The sequence below is a fragment of the Schistocerca gregaria genome, chromosome 2, assembly GCF_023897955.1.
Source record: "Schistocerca gregaria isolate iqSchGreg1 chromosome 2, iqSchGreg1.2, whole genome shotgun sequence".
NCBI classification, from domain to species: Eukaryota; Metazoa; Arthropoda; class Insecta; order Orthoptera; family Acrididae; genus Schistocerca; species Schistocerca gregaria.
Window position 1 is genome coordinate 230,897,299 of NC_064921.1, and position 12,847 is coordinate 230,910,145.

The window sequence follows — 12,847 nt, forward strand, 5'->3', positions numbered from 1 at the left end:
AAGGCAGGAAACGAGGTACTGGCAGAAGTAAAGCTGTGAGGACGGGACGTGAGTTGTGCTTGGGTAGCTCAGTTGGTAGAGCAATTGCCCGGGAAACGCTAAAGTCCCCGGTCCGTCACAGAGTTTTAATCTGCCAGGAAGTTTGAACTTCTCCTTCTCCATGATAACGCAAGGCCTCGCTCAAGAGTAGCTCAGAAAACTTCATTGGACTGTTCGTTCCCATCCATCTTATAGCCCGGACCTCGCACCTACCCACTTCTATATGTTTGGCCCAATGAAGGATGCACACTGCGGGTAGCAGTTCGTGGATGATGCAGAGGTTATTGATGCAGCAAGACCCTCCCAGTAAGGTGGCGTAAGGCTGTCGCATTGAACGGAAATTATGTTGAAAAATAGGGGTTTGTAGCGAAAAGAGTGGGGATAATATGGTCTGTTGTAATCCTGAATAAAATCACCCCACTTTCAGAAAAAAATGTGTTGCATCACTTATTGAATGCCTCTCATATATGGTAACAAGCAACGGAAAGAAGACGTATGTACCTCAGAAAGAAAGGACTGGTTAGTACTAGTAGACGAATAAGTGGGGTTGTAAAGCTCGTGAACTCCTAAGTATCATAGAACAGCCATTTTGTCGAGTTTCCTTGCAATGAACATGTTTATTCACATTGTGTACTCTGAATTAATTTTGAACCTTATTTAATGTAAAAGCTCTGACCTCTGAACGCAAAAGAACAATATCCTCGGAGAGTGCAGCCGGTGTTGACTGCAGCCGGTGTTGGCTGCACTGCTGCGTTTGCCGTTAGTCTGCTGCACAAGCACTTACCCTTAAATGCTGAAAAATCACGTGATACAAATTGACACTTTTGGCACTGAAAAATGTACTAGATACTTTTGAGAGCCTGTGCAGTTAAATAAGGGAAACAGTTATTCTATGACCCATTGCAGAGCGTGGTTGCAGGAATGGGTAAGCTTTTAAAGAAAAAAGATGCATTAATAATGATATTCATATCGGGTCTCCAGCCGGAACGTAACGTCATTTTGGCAGTCCAGCTGGTCAACTACTTCAGGTAAGAAAGCCATCGCACTAACTCGTCGGAACTGAAATCAGACCACAGCGGCGGCTACTTAGACACCTCATGGAGATCCACTGCGCTTGCGCAAACGTAAATACTGACTGCCTTCTAGCGCGAAGCACGACAGCACACCAATGGCGAAAACTCGCGGAAACGATAAAGATAGAGCTGGTTGGGCTAAAACAAATTTAAAAATATAATAAAAAAAACTGAGTGAAAGGATCAACAACGAACTTGAACGTCCGCAACCACCAAACAAAACGTCCAACAACTTAAAAAAAAAAAAAAAGGTTCCAGTCATGGACTTTGCGGCTGGTCCCGGTGGAGGTTCGAGTCCTCCCTCGGGCATGGGTGTATGTGTTTGTCCTTAGGATGTGTAACCTTAGGGACTGATGACCGTAGCATAAGTCCCATAAGATGTCACACACATTTCTGAAACGATAAATTGATATTGAACACTGTTGACAGCTTTTAATTACCGAAACAAATACCTTTGTTTTTTTAATGTCCAACAAAACAGGGTTTCAGCCCTTACTTGAATGATACCCCTTATATCTGTTTATAATATTGTCAGCCGGACTTCAATATCCCCCTTCACTACATAGTCCCAATAACGCGACAGAGGGACAACCACTTGTGTCTCATCATACAACATTTTAAAACCTTTAGTAAGACAATATTCCCCAACCGCAGACTTTTCTATCTGAAAAAAACGTGTTTGCCGATGGTGCTCCCCGCATCGATCCTGGTCGGTACAAATCGTTTGTCCAACATAGGCTTTCACGCAATTGTAGGGAATTTTGTAGGTGCTGGGCTTCCTCAAACTCAAATCATCCTTAACAGAGCTCAGAGCTAGTCTCAGCTGGCGGACGGTATACTCTTTTAATATCAAATCTCTCTAAAATACTTCCTATATTTTAAGATAAGCTTCCCACGAAAGGTAGGAACGCCACCGATTTGCTTGTTTCTTTCGTTGATTCCCGTTAAGTTCCACCTTATTTTCAACATTCGTCTACAGCACCATATCTCAAATTCTTCGATTCTCTTCTGTTCCTATTTTTCAAAGTCCATGTTTCACTACTGTACAATGCTGTGCTCCAAACGTACATTCTCAAAAAATTTTCGCAAATTGAGACCAATGTTTGCTACTAGTAGACTTCTGTAGGTCAGGAATGCCCTATTTGCCAGTACTCCGGCAGTCATGGGCTATTTTGCTGCCTAGGTAATAGAATTCCCTAACTTTGTCTACTTCGTGACCATCAATCCTGATGTTAAGTTTCTCGCAGTTCTCATTTCTGCTACTTCTCACTAGTTTCGTCTTCCTTCTATTTACTCTCAGCCCGTAATCTGTAATCATTACACTGTTAATTCCATTCAGCAAATCCTGTAATTCTTCTTCAGTTTCACTGAGGATAGCAATGTCATCAGAGAATCTTTACATTGACATCCCTTCACCTTGAACTGAAGTGTATATTGGTATCGCCGTGTCTATAGTCAAATACGAAACCATTTCCACACGAGTGGCTTAAAGCCTAGTTTACACGACGACATTGGGTTGCGCCACTCGTTGCATGGAATGAGTTGCACGCAAGTGGTTTCATGTAAGTCTGTAGACACGGCGACACCAATATACACTTCAGTTTCGTCGTTTTGTGGGTCCCTGAGTCGCGTCTGAAATGAAAATTTTGGGAGCTGCTCGAGATATGATGGAGTTAAAGCTTGTTGCGTGGAATCGCTGCATAAGAAAAATAAAAGAAACGTGTTTCGCTTCGTGACTGGATGAGGAAAAGACGTCAGTTCGGATGCTTAGCATCCTTGCTGAAATAATTTCTAACATAAGATCCAAGAAGTTCTTCAAATTATCTTAGATGTCACTAGAACTGTTCACATTTCTTCTAAATAGAGTTAGTTATGCGATAAGGAATGAAGGTACTGTAATGCATGAAGCACTGTCGCCGGAACTGAAATTACACGTCATATTGCGTGCATTACAATCAAGAACACTCGGCATGCTGTAACATGCGGTTTTAGTTGGTGATGACGATTTTTCATTAACACCAATAATTACTAACATTAAAAGTAATTATTATTAACATTAGCAACAATAATTATTCGAAGCACGCCGCATTAAGAAGAGAACGGTTTGCAAACTAGATCTGTACAATGGCAATATTCCAAAATTCTAATAAATGTGAATGGGGAGCACTGCAGCGACGTTTTAAACAGATGAATATTGAATAAAGAATGCAGCTTCTTGAATTTGTAAAGCCTTCCCTCCTGTCAAGAATATTCCGTAACAAAGAGTTGGCCAACTCGAACGATGGGATTTTAGTCCTGTAGGCGAGAGCATTGCCACAGCTAGAATTACACTTCCTTGTATTTTTCAGTTATATATGTGCTCCTAACTCAATCAATTTTGCTCTGCAGTTCAGATACAGTCAAATCACCTATATTATGATCGCTCATGAGGTCTCAGCGGCAGCAACAAGTTGTTTATTTTTGTAATCAGCATTACTGAAATCCCACAAACGCCTATGCAAAGCATAGATATCCAAAAGGCGAACATCCCATCTTCATTTTTCAGCTTGTCTACACTCTACGAACACTCGTAACCTCAAAACTCATGCAACTAGTGTCGCCGAAGTGGGAACACGCCGAAACTGTTTAGTTTCACCGACGAGTTGCGCAAACGAGCGGCGCAGTTGCCTACAACGTAGTGTCGTCATGTAAACTAGGCTTTAGCTTCAAAAACAAATAACACAGCATTCATAGGCAATATTCGCTACCTCGTGTTGTGTTCAGTTCCCTCTAGTATAAACGATTCTACCCAGATACAAGATAATGGTAGTGAATTTTCTACAAATGCTCATTCGCACGTGTTCGCGTCCATTCGCACCACTGTAAACCACGCTTTAGGTGCTTAAAATTGGTGTCTGAGAACTCTGGATAACTCCGCTACGCGGCGCTGCGTGAGTGATTCGCCGAGTCGCGCGCTATGAGGGTAGGGCTGTACAAACCACTTTTATAAGCTGTTCTTCGCGCGGCAAAAATGTTTAATTTCAGCATTTCTTACAAAATACTTGCAGTGACTCTTAGCAGCTAAAATTTTGACAGTGTATTCCCTTCAGTGTTTTCTTCCTGTGTAAAAAAATTCAGGGTGGGTTTCGACCATTCCCTCGTGAGTCTCAGTGGATTGTGGAATGTGGTTTATCTGGAATCCTGCAATTTTCAGATAGAGCTGTCATGCATCAGGACTACCCTAATTTTCACAGTTTCTGAGGCTGGGCGCAGTGAGAAAACATTTGATCACACAGCAGCGGCTTAGAACTACCAATGTCATCGCGCTTCCTGGAAACTGTTGTTATTGTTGTGGTTAGTATTTTTCAAATTTTCGTTATAAGTGATGTTAGTAGAAGAGAGGAACGGCAAGTATGCACAATACGATGATCTCCCTGTTTTTCTTATGTTTATTTTTCTACCTGTACATGACACGAGCAAGACCTGAGAATTCACCAGTTTGACGTAAAATTGTATAAGAGAAAAGCTGTAGAACATCAAAGTGGGTTTTCAAAAAGGCTGCGAAAGTGGCGAGAAACACACATGGTAAATCAATATCACCATTTATCAACTTAGTAGAAATGGCATTAATCAAGGTAATCCACTGGCGTGCAAAACTTAAAGGGCGAAAGTGGCTTTCGCCTTATGAGTCACTGCCAAGTAACATAGCTGGATGGAACTTGGACCATACATAGGAAGAACTGCTACAGTATAGTACAGACGAAAACTGAAAGACATACGCAATGAGACAAACAGAAAAGGCACGTTTATTCAAAGACAAAATGCCACTTTTATTCAAAGACAAATAATTACTCTGAAGCCTTCGCGATTCATGATGGTCCCCTGGACAGTAAAAAAGGCAGGACATGTTTCTTAATAGGGTGACTGAACATCACAGATGGCATGCGCAATTTGCTTACACGCTAGCCATAACGTTTGTAGAGTTCTTGTGGTTAGGTGCTCCATACTTCCACCAGCGCCAGCTAGGTCGTTGGTGCATGTGAACTTGCTATAATACGTCTCCCCGGTGCATGCTACACGTGCTCGATGAGATTTAAATCGGAAGAATGGGGAGGCCAGTCCATTGGCCGAATATTTTCTCTATACCTACTTGTGTATTAGTAACGAAGAATCTCGTTCTTACAGCTGAAACAACAGAACGTGAAAGGCAGTTGGTTGATGGTAGTCTTTAGATTTGAACGGCCTCCCTTCTTTTTCGGACAAATAATCGTTCTAAGAAGCAATTTCAGTGTCCTGTGTGTCATTTACAACTTTATCCTAGAAAATGTCTGAAGGGGGATATGTCTCCATAAACTTGTGATCTAATGGCCTCCAGGATTACAGTACCAGTTTCATCAATTGAGATGCGTTCCTCTTGTAGGTCTTTGCTTCTGGCTTCTTACCAAATATAAGATAAGATGGAATAGCTTGTATTTCGAAAGCTTAAGATGGTTTTCTTGTACTGCTTTATTTTACCAACGAATTGCAAATCTTCATAGCACTTGTAGAACAGCCGTTTTGGTTTTGTCTCGGCCTTTGTTAAATACTCATTATAGTTCTTCAGAGTGTCTCAGGGAGTGAAATGTCATCATCTCCATTTGCTTTCAAATGCCCTTAAATGAAATTCACCCTTGCAGATACCTGATCAGAATTTGGTCATTCAGTGCTACTGTGAATTGCAAAAGATCTTTTCGCTCAGTTACCATGGTATCTACCTTCAGTAACAAGAACATCATCGTTGTGCCCTACTCGAAATTTTACTTGAGTACCCCAATAATTATTCCATTTTGTCACCATTCCCATTATAAATTTTGAAACTGTCTTGGTAAGGTCACAACCAACATGAAACAAAATCGGTTTCTGCACTTAGTTTCCCGTGTAATCCCGTGATACGTCTTTACCACAAAATAAACTGTTTCTTTTGAGATAAAATTTTTGAACTGACGGTCGATAAATGTGGGACTCATTTTCCACTGTACCCGTTCTGGCACAACAATGCTTTTCATAAAGTTTCCTGCACTTTTCATGAACAACACCGCTGCAGTTCACCTAACAACATGTTTACCTCCTTTCTTCTCTTAATCGCTTAATAAATTTTGTATGCCTTTTTCCTTCACTGTCAGATCCACCCCGCCCACGACAAATAAAATTTTCAGGCATTGTGCCGTCTTTCACTGACATACGTAACCAAACAATGTAAGCTGACAATTGATGCCTCCTCCAGAGCCAAATTCAGCGGTGGTTAATAAAATACTTGGCAGAGAGTACATGTTTTCAGCAGCGGAACAATAATAAAGAGAATAACTGTACTGATTAACAAAAGAAAAAACGAGAGTGAATATTGCAAAAAGCCACTGAATAGACAGTAAAAAATTGACGGTCATTAACCACGATATTTCCATAAAACTAATAAATGGCGATATTTATTAACCAATTAAGTTTTTCGAAACTTTCTTTGACTTTATGGAAACATATTTCAAAGCTCTACAACTTTTCTCATAGAAATGTTTTCGTCAAATTGACCATTTCTCAAATATTGCACGTTTTGTGGCTACGAAACAGGTGACTATCGAAAGGTGAAAAACTAGCATTTTCTGATGTACTGTAGTGAGGAAGGCGTGGAAGTAACAGTATTTCGTGAAGGCGTATTATATAAACATTCAAATGTGACGCTTATTTGAAGTAACGGGGATGGAATTAAATTAATCCTGTTGTAGCATTTAGAATTATTAATTGATTGGCAAGGTTGACAGGGACCTCAAGCAGAACACAAACGGTACCACGATTTCCGACTTTATCAACAACTACCGATCAGAGGAAGGGGGCCAAACTGCCAAGAAAACTTTTGCAAGCTACAGTTGAAACTTCATGCAGTAGTCGGTTTTTGTCAACTTTAGCGACCAACTAATTTTTCAATACACTTAATTTAATTTCATATTATCATCATTAATAGGTACGATGTTTGAACATTTACGTTCCTGTTTGTGCTTTCACGAAACCTTATGATTTTCATCTGACATTTCCACCATGTCAGTGAGCGGGCTGGCGTGGTTCCTAATGCACTTGTCTCGCATTCGGTTGATTGGTTGGCTGACTGATTTAGGGCAGGGGACAAAACCATTTAGAAAAAAAAAATGGTTCAAATGGCTCTGAGCACTATGGGACTTAACATCTGTGGTCATCAGTCCCCTAGAACTTATAACTACTTAAACCTAACTAACGTAAGGACATCACACACATCCATGCCCGAGGCAGGATTCGAACCTGCGACCGTAGCAGTCGCGTGGTTCCGGACTTAGCGCCTAGAACCGCCAGACCACCGCGGCCGGCCGAACCATTTTGAAACACATATTTTTGTCTTTCTAAGGAGAAACGAAATACCAATTTTCATGTTTCTAGCTTCAAAATTCTGACCCTACAACTTCTTGTAGAAGATAGGTTAAGGAAAAGAAACCTACGTTTATAGCATTTGTAGGCTTAGAGAAAGCTTTTGACAATGTTGGCCGGAGTACGGTCTTGCAAATTCTAATGTGGCAGGAGTAAAATAGAGGCAGCAAAAGGCTATGTACAATTTGTACAGAAAACAGATGTCAGTTATAAGAGTCGAAGGGCATAAAAGAGAAGCAGTGATTGAGAAGGGAGTGAGACAGGATTGTAGCCTATCTCCGATGTTATTCAATCTGTATATTGAGCAAGCAGTAAAGGAAACAAAAGAAAAATTAGGAATAGGAATTAAAATCTATGGAGAAGAAATAAAAACTTTGAGATTTGCTGATGACATCGTAGTTCTGTCAGGTACACCGAAGGACTTGGAAGAGCGGTTGAACCGAATGGACAGTGCCTTGAAAACAGGATACAAGATGAACATCAATAAAAGCAAAACGAGGATGATGTAATGTAGTCGAATTAAATCAGGTGATGCTGAGGGAATTAGATAAGGAAATGAGACACCTAAAGAAGTAATTGAGTTTTGCTATTTGGGCAGCAAAATAACTGACGATGGTCGAAGAAGGAGGATATAAAATATTGACTGGTAGTGAAAAGAAAAGCTTTTCTGAAGAAGAGAAATTTGCTAACGTCAAGTATACATCTAACTGTCAGGAAGTCCTTTCTGAAAGTATTTGTATGCAGTGCAGCCATTTATGGAAGTGAAACATGGGCGATAAACAGTTTAGACAAGAAGTGATGAGGAAGTTCGAAATGTGGTGCTACATAAGAATTCTGAAGATTAGATGAGTAGTTCACGTAACTAATGAGGAGGTACTGAGTAGAATTGGGGAGAAGAAGAAAGTAGTTTCTCGGATATGAAGAGGCTTGCACAGGATAGAGTAGCAGGGAGAGCTGGATAAAACCAGTCTTTGGACTCAAGACCACAACAAAAAAAGCTTCTAAAGCGTCTTAATGGCGACATATTTCCAAAAAGCCTTTCATCCCCTTCGAACATTCTTTTGTTAAACGATGCCTATAGTATAAGGTCAATACCCTCTGCAACTTTCAAGTTTTTATTCTTAGCGGTTTTGGCTGAGCGATGATGAGTCAGTGAATCAGCGTGGCCCTATTTCATCCCCTTAGGGATTGAATTTCCAGAAACAGTGAAATTCGTTTTTTTTAAATTTGTGACAGTGAAGCCAAATATGAATTTTCGTTGATTTAACTTAAAAAAAAATGCTTGCATAATGAAATATTTCCATATAAACCTTAATCCCCTATTTCGCCCCCATAGGGGTTGAATTTCCAAAAACAGTGAATTGCTGTTTTTTTATTACTAGCTGAGAAGCCAGATAGAAATATTCATAGGTTTAGCTTTAAAAATGCTATCATTATCAAATATTTTGCAAAAATATTTCATCCCCTGTTTCACCATACTTAGGGGTTGAATTTCAAAAACATTAAAAGCATGTATTTTTTATTTCTAACCGTGAAGTCAAATACCAATTTTCATAGATGTAGCTTTAAAATTAACTTGGTAGTTTTTTAATAATGATTTATTTAAGAAAAAAAATTGCTCCCACTATTTCAGCCCAGTTACGTTAATTTCCAAAAATTGTGATACTCGTATTTCTTAATTTGTGATCAAGAAACCAAATACCAATTTTCGTAGGTCTAGCTTCAAGATTGCCTTAATAGCGACCTATTTTCACAACGCCTTTCATATCCTGTTTCAGCTACCTTACGAATAGGCTATCGGAAAATCCTGTCTCAAATGACGGCTACTTTACAAGGGCGACGAACTGTGCCATTTCAGGTGAATATCCTTAGTGGTTTGGGCTGGGCGATGATGAGTCAGTGAGAGAGTCAGTCGGTTGGGACATTGCCTTTATATATAGAGGTTATAAAAAGTGAGGCCACCAGCTGTCGTCCTAAATGCTAATTTCTTAGATGCGTATAATACTATCCGTTCACGAAGCTGTGGCACCTTTCAAGGAAAGATCGAGCAAAAAGTAGTACATGTCCATGAGGCCCATAAAAAGAGCAAACGAATAGAAAGTCTGGCGCCCGGCTGATGCTAAGACCTGTTATCTCCTGAAGTTCCAGATTTGTTGTGGATAGTGGGAAAACAATAATGCTAATATTCTCTTGTCGAAAGTATTGTAAATGAATCGTGTTCACCTTTGAAAAACTATTACATTTGGCAAAATGACGTTTTGCCACTCGTGCATCCAGGTTCGTCGTTGAGTACACCATCGCAGGCGCTCCTGTCTGTGATGCAGCATCAAGGGTAACCGCAGCCATGGTCTCGGAGCCGATAGTCCATGCTGCTGCAAACGTCGTCGAACTGTTCGTGCAGATGGTTGTTGTCTTGCAAACGTCCTCATTTGTTGACACAGGGATCGAGAGGTGGCTGCACGATCCGTTAGAGCCATGCGGATAAGATGCCTGTCATCTCGACTGCTAGTGATACAAGGCCGTTGGGATCCAGCACGGCGTTCCGTATTACCCTCCTGAACCCACCGATTCCATATTCTGCTAACAGTCATTGGATCTCGACCAGCTCGAACAGAAATGTAGCGATACGATAAACCGCAATCCGATAGGCTACAATCTGACCTTTATCAAAGTCGGAAACGTGATGGTACGCTTTTCTTCTCCTCACACGAGGCATCAAAATAACGTTTCACCAGGCAACGTCGGTCAACTGCTGTTTGTATATGAAAAATCGGTTGGAAACTTTCCTAATGTCAGCACGTTGAAGGTCTCGTCACCGGCGCCAGCCTTGTGTGAATGCTCTATAAAGCTAATGATTTGCATATCACAGCATCTTCCTGTCGGTTACATTTGGCGTCTGTAGCACGTCATCTTCGTGGTGTAGCAATTTTAATGGCGAGTAGTGTATTTCACTTCGTACACTCTAATGAAAACTCTTCTTGATAATGGAACATATCCTTTGTAGTTACTATCTGAGTCAACAGAAAAAGTCTTCTGAAATGATGAAAAAAACGACAAATTTTCGCAGGCGAGTTCAAGACGCAGATAAGAGATTCAGTCGCTGCGATAAAGACCCAAGACACACGGACAGTTACACTTCTGTTTCAAGCAACACCTTCTAAAGACGTAATATTTGTTTCCAGAAAAGGAAGAGATGGTCGTATGTGCAGCATAGCTTGACCAAGTGCCTAAAGTTTATACAATAGTGCAATAGTTGGAGCAGAACTCTGATGAGGAGCGGAACGGTATGAAATTGGAGGCTGATCTAGAAAAAGGCAGCACCGAATTTTTTGTTTTTTACTTATAGTTGATTCTGAGAAGGAGAATGTATTTATAACGTACGCACCAGCCACACGACGTGGAGAGCAGCTAACTTTACCTTTACACTCAGCAAGATTCTCATCATTCATCAAGGGAATGACGTAGTCATCCACTAGTATCCATTTCAGTAAAAGACAGCATACAGCTTTGGCGTTCCTGGTGAACTCAAACTATCAAATGTGGCTGAACACCTACTAAAGAAAGCTCAAATACAAACGTTGTCATGCGTTCAGCACAAGAAGAGATGAAAAAGAACAAGAAAAATTTGCTCAGATTGCAATGGTGCTTTGTGTGTAATCACATGTTGCAGATTGGTCCATAAAATCCAGTAATTAAATTGTTATTAAGATTTTGTGACTAAAGATCGTCTATCAATCACTTACATTTCTTAATTTGTTTTGCAGTGTCAGTTTTTGTAAGAAGAAACTCCTAAAAAGTTTTGGTAGAATCATCTGTGTGTGTGTGTGTGTGTGTGTGTGTGTGTGTGTGTGTGTATGTAGTGAGTGAAGTGTTATGAAACAATGTGTGTATAGTGTGTGCAGTGACTGATAGTGAAATATGAGTGAATAGTGTGGCATTACATTATTTAATGAGTTATTTGTAAATAAATTATTGTATACCAGGAGTAAAATCTAATGATTGTCTCTAACTAGAAGTCTGTAAATATATGTGTATACGAATTAGCTTATTGTAAATTGATCTAAGCTTGTAAATACTTTGACATGTCCCATATCCTTGTAAAAAGAGATCTATGGATGAATAAAACTACTACTACTACTACATCTCCCAGTGCGTAGAGGCCATCTACTCACATAAATTTTTCAAACAAATGGGTATCCAAATTTTTTTTCTGCATAGTATGGCGTAGACGGTTTTTAGCAAGTCATTGAATCCCTATCTGCCATTTGTAATTAAACTATGAAAAATGTTGCCCCGAATTAAACTTTTCGTAACATCCTTTCATGTACTTCACACCTGGCACGTCTCGATGATTGGCAGCTCGGAAATGTCGCTGAACTGTAACAGGCGACCGTATTAACGAAACCACAAGACTCATTGCGCTTTCTCCTGCACAGGGGCCATTGGGAGGCAGCATTCCTGTATCAAGAAGGACTGAGAAAAGAAATCAATTGTTGTCAGAGCACATGTAGACACGTATCCATAAAAACTTTATTAGTTGAGTTACAATTTTCAAAAAACAGCATAGACAAATAGAAGTGTATCCATAACAAACTGTATGATGTAAGCTACCATTTGCAACAATCCACATGGTTGTATATAGTATAATTCCTTAGAAATAAATTTTTGTATCAGGGGAAGGATACATGCCCCACATGCTCCACTTGTATGTCTATTAGGAGGTTATGCGCTGGCTAAAGAACACTATACTGCAAACAAACTGCACTTATCCTGTTCCTTCTTTTTCAACTATAAGACGGCGTTAGTGGAGTAATTCCCTCTGACCAGTCAGTTTTGCCGGAGCAAAATTTTAAAGCCTTGCGTAATTACGTAACGAGAGCGGCAGGTGAAAGCCCATATTTGTCAAAAAAAGAAAAAAAAACTGCTTAAAATGTAAGCTCTTGCACTGCTAATGTTGTTATCTTAAGATTACAAATAGCCACATTTACTTAAGTGACTAAATTAATATTTATGTATATTCTACATAAAAATATTAGCCTCTTGCCGTGACCAGGATTCGAACCTGGGTTCTTGCGGCCACAACGCAATGTCCTAACCACTAGACTATCACGGCTGGTTGCCGAGCAGCCGCCAAGCTGTAATCTGTTCTCCGCGGCCCAGAAACTGCTGACGTGCTGCTTGCGTCACACAGTACCGCTGAGCCGTCTCTCCAGCTTTCTCTATCGCCACGTCGGAAACGAAAATAAGTTCTCGTTGTTAGACAACGTCTTTACAAGGTTTTATATTGCATCCTGTGTAATTGATGTTGTCTCCTGTCAAGAGGCTGGTTC

General features: G+C 40.3%; 1 non-coding gene across 1 annotated transcript; it reads right to left on the reverse strand.

Moving 5' to 3' along the window:
• Positions 1-12,558: 12,558 nt before the first annotated feature.
• Trnah-gug (transfer RNA histidin (anticodon GUG)) lies at positions 12,559-12,630 on the reverse strand. The gene has a single exon. It is a non-coding gene; the product is annotated as a tRNA-His (tRNA).
• Positions 12,631-12,847: the final 217 nt, after the last annotated feature.